The 13,455-nt window shown below is 44.9% G+C and overlaps 1 protein-coding gene across 4 annotated transcripts in view; it reads left to right on the forward strand.

Moving 5' to 3' along the window:
- The first annotated feature begins 7,660 nt into the window (after nt 1-7,660).
- LOC106594790 (protein numb homolog) overlaps nt 7,661-13,455 on the forward strand; it is a 114,062-nt gene continuing 108,267 nt past the window's right edge. For 2 of the 4 annotated variants that reach the window (XM_082958295.1, XM_082958351.1), the window contains exon 1: nt 7,662-8,006. The gene's annotated coding sequence lies outside the window, so the exon portion shown is untranslated. Of the gene's footprint in view, nt 8,007-13,455 lie in introns of all 4 variants that reach the window. The other 2 variants (XM_082958315.1, XM_082958346.1) reach the window with 2 other exon arrangements.

Raw genomic sequence — 13,455 nt, forward strand, 5'->3', positions numbered from 1 at the left:
CTTTTACTGTCATCCTCTCTCTCTCTCTCTCTTTTACTGTCATCCTCTCTCTCTCTCTCTCTTTTACTGTCATCCTCGCTCTCTCTCTCTTTCTCTCTCTCTCTCTCTCTCTCTCTTTTACTGTCATTCTCTCTCTCTCTCTCTCTCTCTCTCTCTCTCTCTCTCTCTCTCTCTTTTACTGTCATCCTCTCTCTCTCTCTCTCTCTCTCTCTCTCTCTCTCTCTCTCTCTCTTTTACTGTCATCCTCTCGCTCTCTCTCTCTCTCTCTCTCTCTCTCTCTCTCGCTCTCTCTCTCTCTCTTTTACTGTCATCCTCTCTCTCTCTCTCTCTCTCTCTCTCTCTCTCTCTCTCTCTCTCTCTCTCTCTCTCTCTCTCTCTCTCTCTCTCACTCTCTATCGGTTCAATAAAGTCAGAACAAGACAGTAAATGTATATTATTTTAAAGTCTAGAAAGGATACCCTCTACTTCATCAAACCTGTGTCATGGAGGAGGAAAGTACCATTCTCTGGCCTCAACATAAGCACCTTAACAACATGGCACCTTAACTGGGGGAGGATGGGCTCGTGGTAATGACTGGAGCGGAATCGGCGGAATGCTATCAAATAAATCAAACACGTGGTTTCCAGGTGATGCCATTCCATCTGCTCCGTTCCGGCTGTTATTATGAGCCTCCCTCCCCCTCCGCAGAGTGTCTCTGTTTGTGTAGAGCGTGTTGCAAGCAGCCTTAGCAGCCATTGGTTGAACAAGCTGAGCAACAACGAGAGGTCAGGCCCCTGTGGAGAGCCTGGTCAATAGGTTGGCAGATAGAAACACACCTTGCTTCTACACCTGCATTGCTTGCTGTTTTGGGGGGTTTTAGGCTGGGTACTTTGAGATATCAGCTGATGTAAGAAGGGATTTAATAATACATCTGATTTGACCTGTGATGGATGACGGTTACGAGTTTACATCAGTCACTGTTGTTGTTTCAGTGACAGTTTGGAAAACTACAGGTGATCATCACAAATCATCTTTCCTGAGCTAGACAGGATGACAGGATGACAGGGATGAGAGGTAGACAGGATGGCAGGTAGACAGGATGACAGGATGACAGGTAGACAGGTAGACAGGATGGCAGGTAGACAGGATGACAGGATGGCAGGTAGACAGGATGACAGGATGACAGGATGACAGGATGACAGGTAGACAGGATGACAGGTAGACAGGATGACAGGTTGACAGGATGGCAGGTAGACAGGTTGACAGGATGACAGGTAGACAGGATGACAGGATGGCAGGTAGACAGGTAGACAGGATGACAGGTAGACAGGTAGACAGGATGGCAGGTAGACAGGATGGCAGGTAGACAGGTAGACATGATGACAGGTAGACAGGTAGACAGGATGGCAGGTAGACAGGATGGCAGGTAGACAGGTAGACAGGGTGGCAGGTAGACAGGTAGACAGGGTGGCAGGTAGACAGGTAGACAGGATGACAGGTAGACAGGATGGCAGGTAGACAGGATGACAGGTAGACAGGATGGCAGGTAGACAGGATGACGGGTTGACAGGATGATAGGTAGACAGGATGACAGGTAGACAGGATGGCAGGTAGACAGGATGACAGGATGGCAGGTAGACAGGATGACAGGTTGACAGGATGGCAGGTAGACAGGTAGACAGGATGACAGGTAAACAGGATGGCAGGTAGACAGGATGACAGGTAGACAGGATGGCAGATAGACAGGATGGCAGGTAGACAGGATGACAGGTTGACAGGATGGCAGGTAGACATGATGGCAGGTAGACAGGATGAAAGGTAGACAGGATGACAGGTTGACAGGATGGCAGGTAGACATGATGGCAGGTAGACAGGTTGACAGGATGACAGGTAGACAGGATGGCAGGTAGACAGGATGGCAGGTAGACAGGTAGACAGGATGGCAGGTAGACAGGTAGACAGGTAGACAGGTAGACGGGATGACAGGTAGACAGGATGGCAGGTAGACAGGATGGCAGGTAGACAGGATGACAGGATGGCAGGTAGACATGATGGCAGGTAGACAGGTTGACAGGACGTCGGGTTGACAGGATGGCAGGTTGACAGGTAGACAGGTAGACAGGATGGCAGGTAGACAGGATGACAGGATGACAGGTAGACAGGATGACAGGTAGACAGGTAGACAGAATGACAGGTAGACAGGTAGACGGGATTACAGGTAGACAGGATTACAGGTAGACAGGTAGACGGGATTACAGGTAGACAGGATTACAGGTAGACAGGTTGACAGGTAGACAGGTTGACAGGTAGGCAGGTAGACAGGTAGACAGATAGGCAGGTAGACAGGTAGACAGGTTGACAGGTAGACAGGTAGACAGGTAGGCAGGTTGACAGGTAGACAGGTTGACAGGTAGACATGTTGACAGGTGGACAGGTTGGCAGGTAGACAGGTAGGCAGGTAGGCAGGTAGGCAGGTAGACAGGACGACAGGACGACAGGACGACAGGATGACAGGTAGACAGGTAGGCAGGTAGACAGGTTGACAGGTAGGCAGGTAGACAGGTAGACAGGTAGACAGGATGACAGGATGACAGGTAGACAGGTAGGCAGGTAGACAGGTAGACAGGTAGACAGGTTGACAGGTAGACAGGTAGACGGGATTACAGGTAGACAGGATTACAGGTAGACAGGTAGACAGGATTACAGGTAGACAGGTAGACAGGTTGACAGGTAGACGGGATTACAGGTAGACAGGATTACAGGTAGACAGGATTACAGGTAGACAGGTTGACAGGTAGACAGGTAGACGGGATTACAGGTAGACAGGATTAAAGGTAGACAGGTAGACAGGATTACAGGTAGACAGGTAGACAGGTTGACAGGTAGACGGGATTACAGGTAGACAGGATTACAGGTAGACAGGTAGACAGGATTACAGGTAGACAGGATGACAGGTAGACAGGTTGACAGGATGACAGGTTGACAGGTAGGCAGGTAGACAGGTAGACAGGTTGACAGGTAGGCAGGTAGACAGGTAGACAGGTTGACATGTTGACAGGTAGAAAGGTAGACAGGTAGACAGGATGACAGGTAGACAGGTTGACAGGATGACAGGATTACAGGTAGACAGGTAGACAGGATGACAGGATGGCAGGTAGACAGGTAGACAGGTAGACAGGTAGACAGGATGACAGGATGACAGGTAGACAGGTTGACAGGTAGACAGGTTGACAGGATGACAGGTTGACAGGTTGACAGGTAGACAGGTTGACAGGTAGACAGGTTGACAGGTAGACAGGATGACAGGTAGACAGGTAGACAGGATGACAGGTAGACAGGTAGCCAGGTAGATGGGATTACAGGTAGACAGGATTACAGGTAGACAGGTAGACAGGATTACAGGTAGACAGGTAGACAGGTTGACAGGTAGACAGGTAGACAGGTATGCAGGTTGACAGGTAGACAGGTTGACAGGTAGACATGTTGACAGGTGGACAGGTTGGCAGGTAGACAGGTAGACAGGTAGGCAGGTAGGCAGGTAGGCAGGTAGACAGGACGACAGGATGACAGGATGACAGGTAGACAGGTAGACAGGTAGGCAGGTAGACAGGTTGACAGGTAGGCAGGTAGACAGGTTGACAGGTAGACAGGATGACAGGATGACAGGTAGACAGGTAGGCAGGTAGACAGGTAGCCAGGTAGATGGGATTACAGGTAGACAGGATTACAGGTAGACAGGTAGACAGGATTACAGGTAGACAGGTAGACAGGATTACAGGTAGACAGGTAGACAGGTTGACAGGTAGACGGGATTTCAGGTAGACAGGATTACAGGTAGACAGGTAGACAGGATTACAGGTAGACAGGTTGACAGGTAGACAGGTAGACGGGATTACAGGTAGACAGGATTACAGGTAGACAGGTAGACAGGATTACAGGTAGACAGGTAGACAGGATGACAGGTAGACAGGTTGACAGGATGACAGGTTGACAGGTAGGCGGGTAGACAGGTAGACAGGTTGACAGGTAGGCAGGTAGACAGGTAGACAGGTAGACATGTTGACAGGTAGAAAGGTAGACAGGTAGACAGGATGACAGGATGACAGGTAGACAGGTTGACAGGATGACAGGATTACAGGTAGACAGGTAGACAGGATGACAGGATGGCAGGTAGACAGGTAGACAGGTAGACAGGATGACAGGATGACAGGTAGACAGGTTGACAGGTAGACAGGTTGACAGGTAGACAGGATGACAGGTTGACAGGTTGACAGGTAGACAGGTTGACAGGTAGACAGGTTGACAGGTAGACAGGATGACAGGTAGACAGGTAGACAGGATGACAGGTAGACAGGTAGCCAGGTAGATGGGATTACAGGTAGACAGGATTACAGGTAGACAGGTAGACAGGATTACAGGTAGACAGGTAGACAGGATGACAGGTAGACATGTTGAAAGAGGGTGAGGAAGATAAAGATAAACGTTGCTAAAGCTTGACAACATTTCCAAGTAGAATGGCCTAGTTTTACCAAGTAGGATAGCCTAGTTTTACCAAGTAGCATAGCCTAGTTTTACCAAGTAGACTAGTTTTCCCAAGTAGATTAGCCTAGTCTTACCAAGTAGCATAGCCTAGTTTTTCCAAGTAGCATTGCCTAGTTTTACCAAGTAGCATAGCCTAGTTTTACCAAGCAGCATAGCCTAGTTTTACCAAGTAGCATAGCCTAGTTTTTCCAAGTAGATTTGCCTAGTTTTACCAAGTAGCATTGCCTAGTTTTCCCAAGTAGATTAGCCTAGTCTTACCAAGTAGCATAGCCTAGTTTTTCCAAGTAGCATAGCCTAGTTTTTCCAAGTAGATTAGCCTAGTTTTACCAAGTAGAATAGCCTAGTTTTTCCAAGTAGCATAGCCTAGTTTTTCCAAGTAGCCTAGTTTTTCCAAGTAGAAAAGCCTAGTTTTACCAAGTAGACTAGTTTTCCCAAGTAGGATAGCCTAGTTTTACCAAATAGCATAGCCTAGTTTTACCAGGTAGATTAGCCTAGTTTTACCAAGAAGTCTATCTGCACTGCAGTCCAACATACAAGCTGGCTGCCTCATCCCCAGTACCTACAGCTATGTGTGGAATGCAGCTGATACTAATAAACTACTGGTCTTTAAAGGGGCAATCTGCTATTTGAACAATAACAATAAGGGTCATCCCACCCCAACACTATTCTGGTAAACAGCTGAGGGATGAGGCTGTAGAAATATAACCAGTCTTAACTTCTTAACTTCATTAACAGAGCTGTGGATACAAGGATTGATCATCCATGATATCTTAATTATATTTGTAACCATGTTTTGAGGCTATGCAGTGTTTGTTTATGATTACATTGTTTACAAACAAAGGAGTAAATCAAACTTATATTTGGGGTTCTGAGGGGATGAGTCAATTGAACTAAGCTAATGAGGCTAAGTTATATTCTACAATAATCAATGGGTACAGTATATATCGTTAACTTAAAAGTCCCAAAAACTGATGTAGCAATCGTAGATTTCCCCTTTGAAAGGAGTCAGTTCTCATCAGAATGAATGGGGGGGGGGGGGGGGGGGGGGGGGGGGGGCCTGGGGGGAGCCACAGAACAGGAACCACAACAAAGGACCCAGTTGTTCTCTCCCTCTTCTTCTGGACTTAGTATCATTTTAGCCCAAGACCAAGGACTGCCTGCTATTGTTGTTGACCGTACATACGCAGTGTTGTTCAGAATCAAAATGCTGTTGAAATACAGATCAGAAATACCAAACTACAATATATTGAATCGGACTGTGTCCGAATGGAACAGTCAGAGCAACCAGTTAGGGAATGAATGGATGAATAACTGAATAGACAGGAGGGGAAACTCCGGCTACGTCCTGCTTTCATTTGTTGACATTGTTCCGGATCTCAACCTGTTGATCCAAGTGTTCATTGTCCACCATGAAGAGATAGTGTGTCCCAAAAAAAGGCACCCTATTCCCTTACATAGTGCACTCCTTTTTTGACCAGAGTAGTGCACTATAACTGGAATAGGCTGGCCTATTGATCGATCCAGAGCAGAGTTATTGAGGGATATTTGGTTTTATGTTTCCTTTGTATTGACAAGTGCTTGATTGCATAGGTAAAAGACCCATCTGTGCTAGTCTCGTATATCCCAGACCTTTGTCGGAACATTGTTATTGTGGGAGGCCACCCGTCTGCCTATGGATATTACACCTGTCCTTTTCCATTCAGCTCAAACTCAAATTTCCTGACAAGCAGACAGAGGACTCGTGAGTAGGTCTAGGAAGCATCAATCTATTGAAAATCCTATTGGATAGAGATTTGATAGATGGTACATTTTCAAAGTGCACACCACAAAAGTAACTATTCACATTTTAGTAATTTAGCAGATGCTCTTATCCAGAGCGACTTACAGTAGTGAATGCATACATTTCAGAAATGTTTTTCCCCCGTACTGGTCCCCCGTGGGAATCGAACCCACAACCCTGGTGTTGCAAACACCATGCTCTACCAACTGAGCCACACGGTAACCGGGTCTAAGTCCCACCCCTTTCATTTCTTTTTGATCAATCAAGCACCTTGAATTTCACTGTAAACTTGCAGAGCATTACCCAATGGATAAGTACAAAAATAGCTGAAGGAGTGAGTTGAGATGAGATGGTAGTGGATGTCCCACAGTCTGCAGTGAAGCCATGGATCCCAACACACTAGCAGTGGAGAAGGTGGATTATGTTGCGTTTTAATAGCGAAAGTAATACATCACACACGTTAAACTAATAAAACATCTAAGATGCTAGACATCATTGTAAAGGCGGCAAAAAGATTTCTGGATCTTCAGAACTTTACAAAACGAAATGTTACAACGAGTCCTGAATGAAGAGGTTCCCCTCTCCCAGGTTACTGAACCTGTGTAGGGATCCAAAAAGATATTTAAATCCGACTGAAGGAGTACAGTTTTTTGTTTGAAATTTAGGATAGTAGCGTAAATTTGGTTAGTGTTTTTGGTTTTTAATTTTTTTGGTAATTAGTATGAATTTGTTCATCCAAAACATATTTTGTTTTTTGGGGTATTTTTCACTACCCCGTACAGTAAGTAGGTGGTGGCAAAATATACCTTATGAGTGTAGTCTGCCAGTAAACCTCAAAGAAGAACATGGATAAGGACAGGGGCGGTCAGTTACCAGGGATGGTTGAATCAGGGAGTGGACAGGCAGGTGAAACGAATAGAGTACCCACAGTATGACTCATAATACCCATGGAACCTAGCGGTCAAACAAGGAAATGGTTCCAATTGTTTTTCCACCACTTATTTTTCTCATTGGGGATTTTAGAAACATTTAAAATATGGGCTCTGGGATGATTATGATAACCGTGTAAATCACTCTAAGACAAGGTGACTTTTATCAATATCTTTGCCTGTATTTACCCCCCCCCCAAAAAAATGTAATGCTAATTAACACTTTTGAATCTAAGACTAAATAGAGCCGAATATATTGATAAAAGTCACCTTGTCCGAGAGAGATTTACATGGTTATCAAAACGTCACCAAGCCTACACTAAACACAGACCTTATTTTAAAATCCCCTATAGGAAAAAAATGAATTGTGGGAAAAATGAATTGGAACCATTTCCGTGTTTGACCGCTAGGTTTGATGGGTATTATGACACCACCACTGTGGAGCTCTATTAGTTATTCTGCACTCTGGTTCACTCAGAGACTAGAACCAGAGTGAATTTACAACCTTAATAATAAACTTGTTTTTTTTTGGTTTGTTTGTTTTGTTGTGGATTTCTCCCTGACCAAGATGGCTGCCATTTTCAATCCATAACAGAAGTTTAAGAGTTTATGACAAATTACCGATCGTATGGTTGAAACTAGAGCGCTTTAGTAGGATAGAGTTCATTCCCAATAACACTAACCTGGAATTTACATTTATATCGGCCAGGTTCAAGAGAGAGAGAGAGGTGATCAAATCTGACTGACTGACTTCTGGATCGGGGCGCTGGTCACAGGTAAGAAGGACAAGTTATATATTTTAAAATGATATCTAATTAACGTTAGTCGGTGAGCTTATTAACGGTAGAGAAGGAGGAGAAAATAAAAAAAATATATAGATGTTTTGGCTTCACAGCTCTCGACGTTTGGCTATCCAGCAAAATGCTAACTAGCTAGCTGACAACATTAGAAACGAATGAACTGTTACCGAAGCTGAAACTGGTACATTATGAGCTAACAGCTAGCTAACTATAAATACATGTTAGTTTTCCAGTGAATAAGCCACATTTTGTTTAACGTCTGTAAGTGTTTTGACGGCTAGGAGCTAGCTAACAGGTAGCTAACTGGCGCTAAGGAGCTAACTTTGCTACTGGGTTGACAGCGCTAGCTAGTTGGCTAAAATGTTAACTACGCGGATTCACATCATTTAGACTATCATTTGATTTGTATGATAACTAGCAGAGATAGTTAGTTAGTTAGCTAGATAGCTAACGAGGTCGTTTTTTTTATTATTTTTTTTATGTGAAATGCGTAACATATGGACTGAAAACACACTACCTTACTGCGTAAGTGGCTTCTCGACTAAGGTTAACTAGTTAGTTAGTGAGCTAGTTAGCTACTGTTAACTCTCTCAATGAACAAACCAGTTAGACAACTAGTTAACATGGTTTGAAGTCTGTTTCACCACCATGGGCTGTCTGTTCTGCATTGTTGTGGTTCTTTCTTTAACTTAGTACTGTTAAGCCCTTCTTAAAATGTTACATGGCCGGGATACTTCCTTTCTGGTGTATTTTATTTATTAAAACGTTGATTGTCAATGTAAGAATTACCATTTCTTAGGATGAAACGAAATGTGTGAGTAAAAAAAAAAAAAACCTTGTCTGATATGAAACCTGGAAGTGATGTAAATATCACCTTACATTTCCACTCATGTGTAGGAACTCAACTACTCTTTGATTTGATTTTCCAACATCATGATGATCTTATATTTTAGTCATTTTATCAGACGCTCTTATCCAGAGCGACTTACAGTAGTGAATACATACATTTCATTTCATTTCTTTATTTCTTTAAAAAAAAAAAATAATAATTGTACTGGCCCCCCGTGGGAATCGAACCCACAACCCTGGCGTTGCAAACACCATGCTCTACCAACTGAGCCACAACACCCACCTGCATCGAAGCCAAGTAGGGTTGGCCGGGCGGACAGACAGAGAGTGAAACTCAACAAGTTGCCTGGCATGTGGTGTAATTTCTCCAATTAGTCATCGTCACATAGATTCTGTGTTGCAATTCCAACAGCTCCTGTTAAATTTGAATGATAATAAAAAAATCTGTCCTCGTTGAGATTCACAGTGGTATTACCGTCAAATACAATAGTAAAGACTGACACAGCCACATCACCTCTATCCATCTCCTGACTCACACACCTCCCCCCTGAAATATTTCTCACAGAGATTTAGGTTTATGTGATGATGGTGTATCTGGATGATTTACACCAGAAGTCTTGCTAGTAGCAACCACTTTTTCCCCTAGTCTGATAGGTACAACCACCTTTTCCCCTAGTCTGATAGGTACAACCACTTTTTCCCCTAGTCTGATAGGTACAACCACTTTTTCCCCTAGTCTGATAGGTACAACCACCTTTTTTCCTAGTCTGATAGAGACAACACCTTTTTCCCTAGTCTGATAGGTACAACCACCTTTTTTCCTAGTCTGATAGAGACAACACCTTTTTCCCTAGTCTGTTAACCAGTCTTTTTTTTTTTAGTTAACATGCCACTCCTGTCATTTGCCAAAGACAAGAGTGGCAAGGAGTGTAATGTTAGCCGTTCCTTATTATTTACTATTTAGTAATTTAGCAGATGCTCATATCCTTACAGGAGCAATTAGGGTTTAGTGCCTTGTTCAAGGGCACCCAGACACGTTTTTATCAGGGCCAAACACTCGTAACCGCTCGGCTACGCCTGCTATGAAGTGATTCAACGGTCACCCCAACAGATCTATTGAAGTTTGTTACTGTGACGCAATTTGATTGGTTTGTGAGTTGCCATTAGGGGAAGGAAATGACCAACCGGTTTGGTCACTGTGATGCTCTAGTTAGCAGCTCTCCGCTCTCTCTTTTTGACTTTTTTCTTTTTCAGAGCAATGACAAACTCTGCTCTTTGAGCAAGTGTTGAGCTGATATCTGTTCACCCTCAGGAGAATGAATGTGTGTTAATTCTTTGTACCAAAGCCTTGGTTCTGACAAGCAGCAGTATGACAGAGGAGTAGAATGCCTGCCCCGGGACTCAGTCTATGGCTGTTCCAAATGGTACGTGATTCCCAATTTAGTGCACTACTTTTGGCCAGGCCCTGTGCCATTGGGCCCTGAGCCATTGGGCTCCCGAGTGGCTCAGCGGTCTAAGGCACTGCATCTCAGTGCAAGAGACGTCACTACAGTCCCTGGTTTTTCGAAATCCAGGCTGTGTCACATCCATCCGTGATTGGGAGTCCTATGGGGCGGCGCACAATTGGCCCAGCAGTCGTCCTGGTTTGGCCGGTGTAGGCCGTCATTGTAAAATAATAATTTGTTCTTAACTGACTTGCCTAGTTATTAAATAAAAATCTTAAAAGAATTTGGGACTCAGTTTATGTCTGTGGTGTGTGTGTATATAGCTTAGTGAGACTAAACTGCTGCTGGGTAGCTCTGTGTGTTTTGTGTTCGCTCTGTAGAGGCGACCGTTCATCCACGTGACTGATCAGTGACAATGTTTACATGCACACCAATATCCCGTTTATTATTCAGGATAGTCAACTATTCTGTTTTTGATTTGACACATAATAAAACATCATATCCCGTTTTACAATAAACCCCCCTCAAAAAGCTTGTGTCCAAGGTTATTTGATACCCCGGATAAGATGTCTGGGATATGCTGATCTTAGACGGGGTACTGTGGCATGTCAACATCTCATCCTGTTTACTGTTGTTTTTCGATGTGATGTTTATCCGATTTGTCAAACAGAATCGCTTCAAAAGTGCTTCCAATCATTTTTCCACTATTCATTTTTCCCATTGGGCATTTCAGAAACACTTAAAAATAAGGGCTGTGTTTTGTGTAGACTTTCCCCGGCGTGACGTTTTGATAACCTGTAAATCTCTCTCGGACAAGGTGACTTTTTTCAATATTCTTCGGGAAACAATTTCCTTGTTTTGACCGCTAGGTTTTATGGGTATTATTACGGAGGAGTTTTACTTCCTGACTCAAAGGAAAATACTGTGACAAGCATTAAAACTCATGGTATCTGATTCCGTGCTCTCGTCTGCATTAAAAACGAAATATCGATCCAGGTTTGGATGCGGCAGGAGAGAAGAGGTGCTCGAACTGTCGACCGCTTCCCCCCCCCCCCCTGACTTTTGAGAAGCTCGGACGTGACGTGTATTAATGGTGTGGTGAGATAATAAGAGAAAAAAATTATGTCAGACTAATTTGCAATTGACTGTCTTAGTATATGACGGTGAGTTGAGAATACAATCAGAAATACTGTTAGAATGTTTTACAATTCACTGTCGTAGTTTTGGGAACACCTGTACTATTCAATTTAACCCATATGAACTTAAATGAGGAATATTCTGTTTATTCATGGATACTCGTGAGCAGGATATCGAAGGTCCATGTAAACAGGTTATCCGCTTTAATAAGACCTTAAGTGGGATATGAGCTACTGTCTGGACCACTGTGTGTATTTACAGTGACGCAGCACTGTTTTATAGACTGACCGATTAGTACGGCCAAGCTCATCTGTGTCGGTCTATGTTGCCTCGTTCAGAAATGTGTTTTCTTTTGATAGAGTGTTCGGTGTTCGATTTGTTTCACTCCAACATGCTCGTTCTCGTTGAGCAGATCTGCTTGTTTCCTGAGGTTGGTCATGTGGAAAGGAAGGTCACTGTCCTGACTACAGAGTCCCATCAGTATTAAATGGGATCTGTGCTCCTAAAATAATGAGCTGAGGGAAGATAATAACACAAGCTTTTACGGTATAATTCTGTATCCGATCTGTATCGTTCCCCCGCAGTTCATACGTGTCCCCTTCTCCACAGCAGGGGGGTGTAACTGGGGACGTGTCCCCTTCTCCACAGCAGGGGGGTTTAACTGGGGACGTGTCCCCTTCTCCACAGCAGGGGGGTTTAACTGGGGACGTGTCCCCTTCTCCACAGCAGGGGGGTTTAACTGGGGACGTGTCCCCTTCTCCACAGCAGGGGGGTTTAACTGGGGACGTGTCCCCTTCTCCACAGCAGGGGGGTTTAACTGGGGACGTGTCCCCTTCTCCACAGCAGGGGGGTTTAACTGGGGACGTGTCCCCTTCTCCACAGCAGGGGGTGTAACTGGGGACGTGTCCCCTTCTCCACAGCAGGGGGTGTAACTGGGGACGTGTCCCCTTCTCCACAGCAGGGGGTGTAACTGGGGACGTGTCCCCTTCTCCACAGCAGGGGGTTTAACTGGGGACGTGTCCCCTTCTCCACAGCAGGGGGTGTAACTGGGGACGTGTCCCCTTCTCCACAGCAGGGGGTGTAACTGGGGACGTGTCCCCTTCTCCACAGCAGGGGGTTTAACTGGGGACGTGTCCCCTTCTCCACAGCAGGGGGTGTAACTGGGGACGTGTCCCCTTCTCCACAGCAGGGGGTGTAACTGGGGACGTGTCCCCTTCTCCACAGCAGGGGGTGTAACTGGGGACGTGTCCCCTTCTCCACAGCAGGGGGTGTAACTGGGGACGTGTCCCCTTCTCCACAGCAGGGGGTGTAACTGGGGACGTGTCCCCTTCTCCACAGCAGGGGGTGTAACTGGGGACGTGTCCCCTTCTCCACAGCAGGGGGTGTAACTGGGGACGTGTCCCCTTCTCCACAGCAGGGGGTGTAACTGGGATTGAAGACAACATGTTCTCGAGGGGCTGGTAACATGACTTTATTAGCTTACAGTCTGATCAACATGCAGACTGGTCACGTAATTAAGTCATAACCATCATTAGGGATTATGTTAATTGGGAAATGTCTCATTTATTAGGGAATTATACAAAACCATCTTTACAAGTAAAACACACTAGGCTAGCAGTCCGTTTTTAACTGTCGAGTACAAATTGGGACTAAATCCGACAGCCTTCTCTCTCTCTGTCTCTGTCTCTGTCTCTGTCTGTCTGTCTCTCTCTCTCGCTGTCTCTCTCTGTTTCTCTGTTCGACTGTCCTGTGTGAATATTTGACAATAGGGGAGTCGAAGAACAGAGAATATTTGACAAGAGGTGGAGAGGGCTGTGACGATACCAATGTCACTATTTTTTTTCTCCCATCTCAATAATAATGTGTAGCAGACAGACCTTTTTTAAAAACCTGCTGTATTTCAAATATGGTGTGATGTAGTTTTAGAAAATAAATGTGACTCTGGGTGATGACATAATGTTTTGTTTCCAACGTTACGGCCCCCCCCCCCCCCC

This window comes from Salmo salar, chromosome 01, assembly GCF_965601325.2.
Source record: "Salmo salar chromosome 01, fSalSal1, whole genome shotgun sequence".
NCBI lineage: Eukaryota > Metazoa > Chordata > Actinopteri > Salmoniformes > Salmonidae > Salmo > Salmo salar.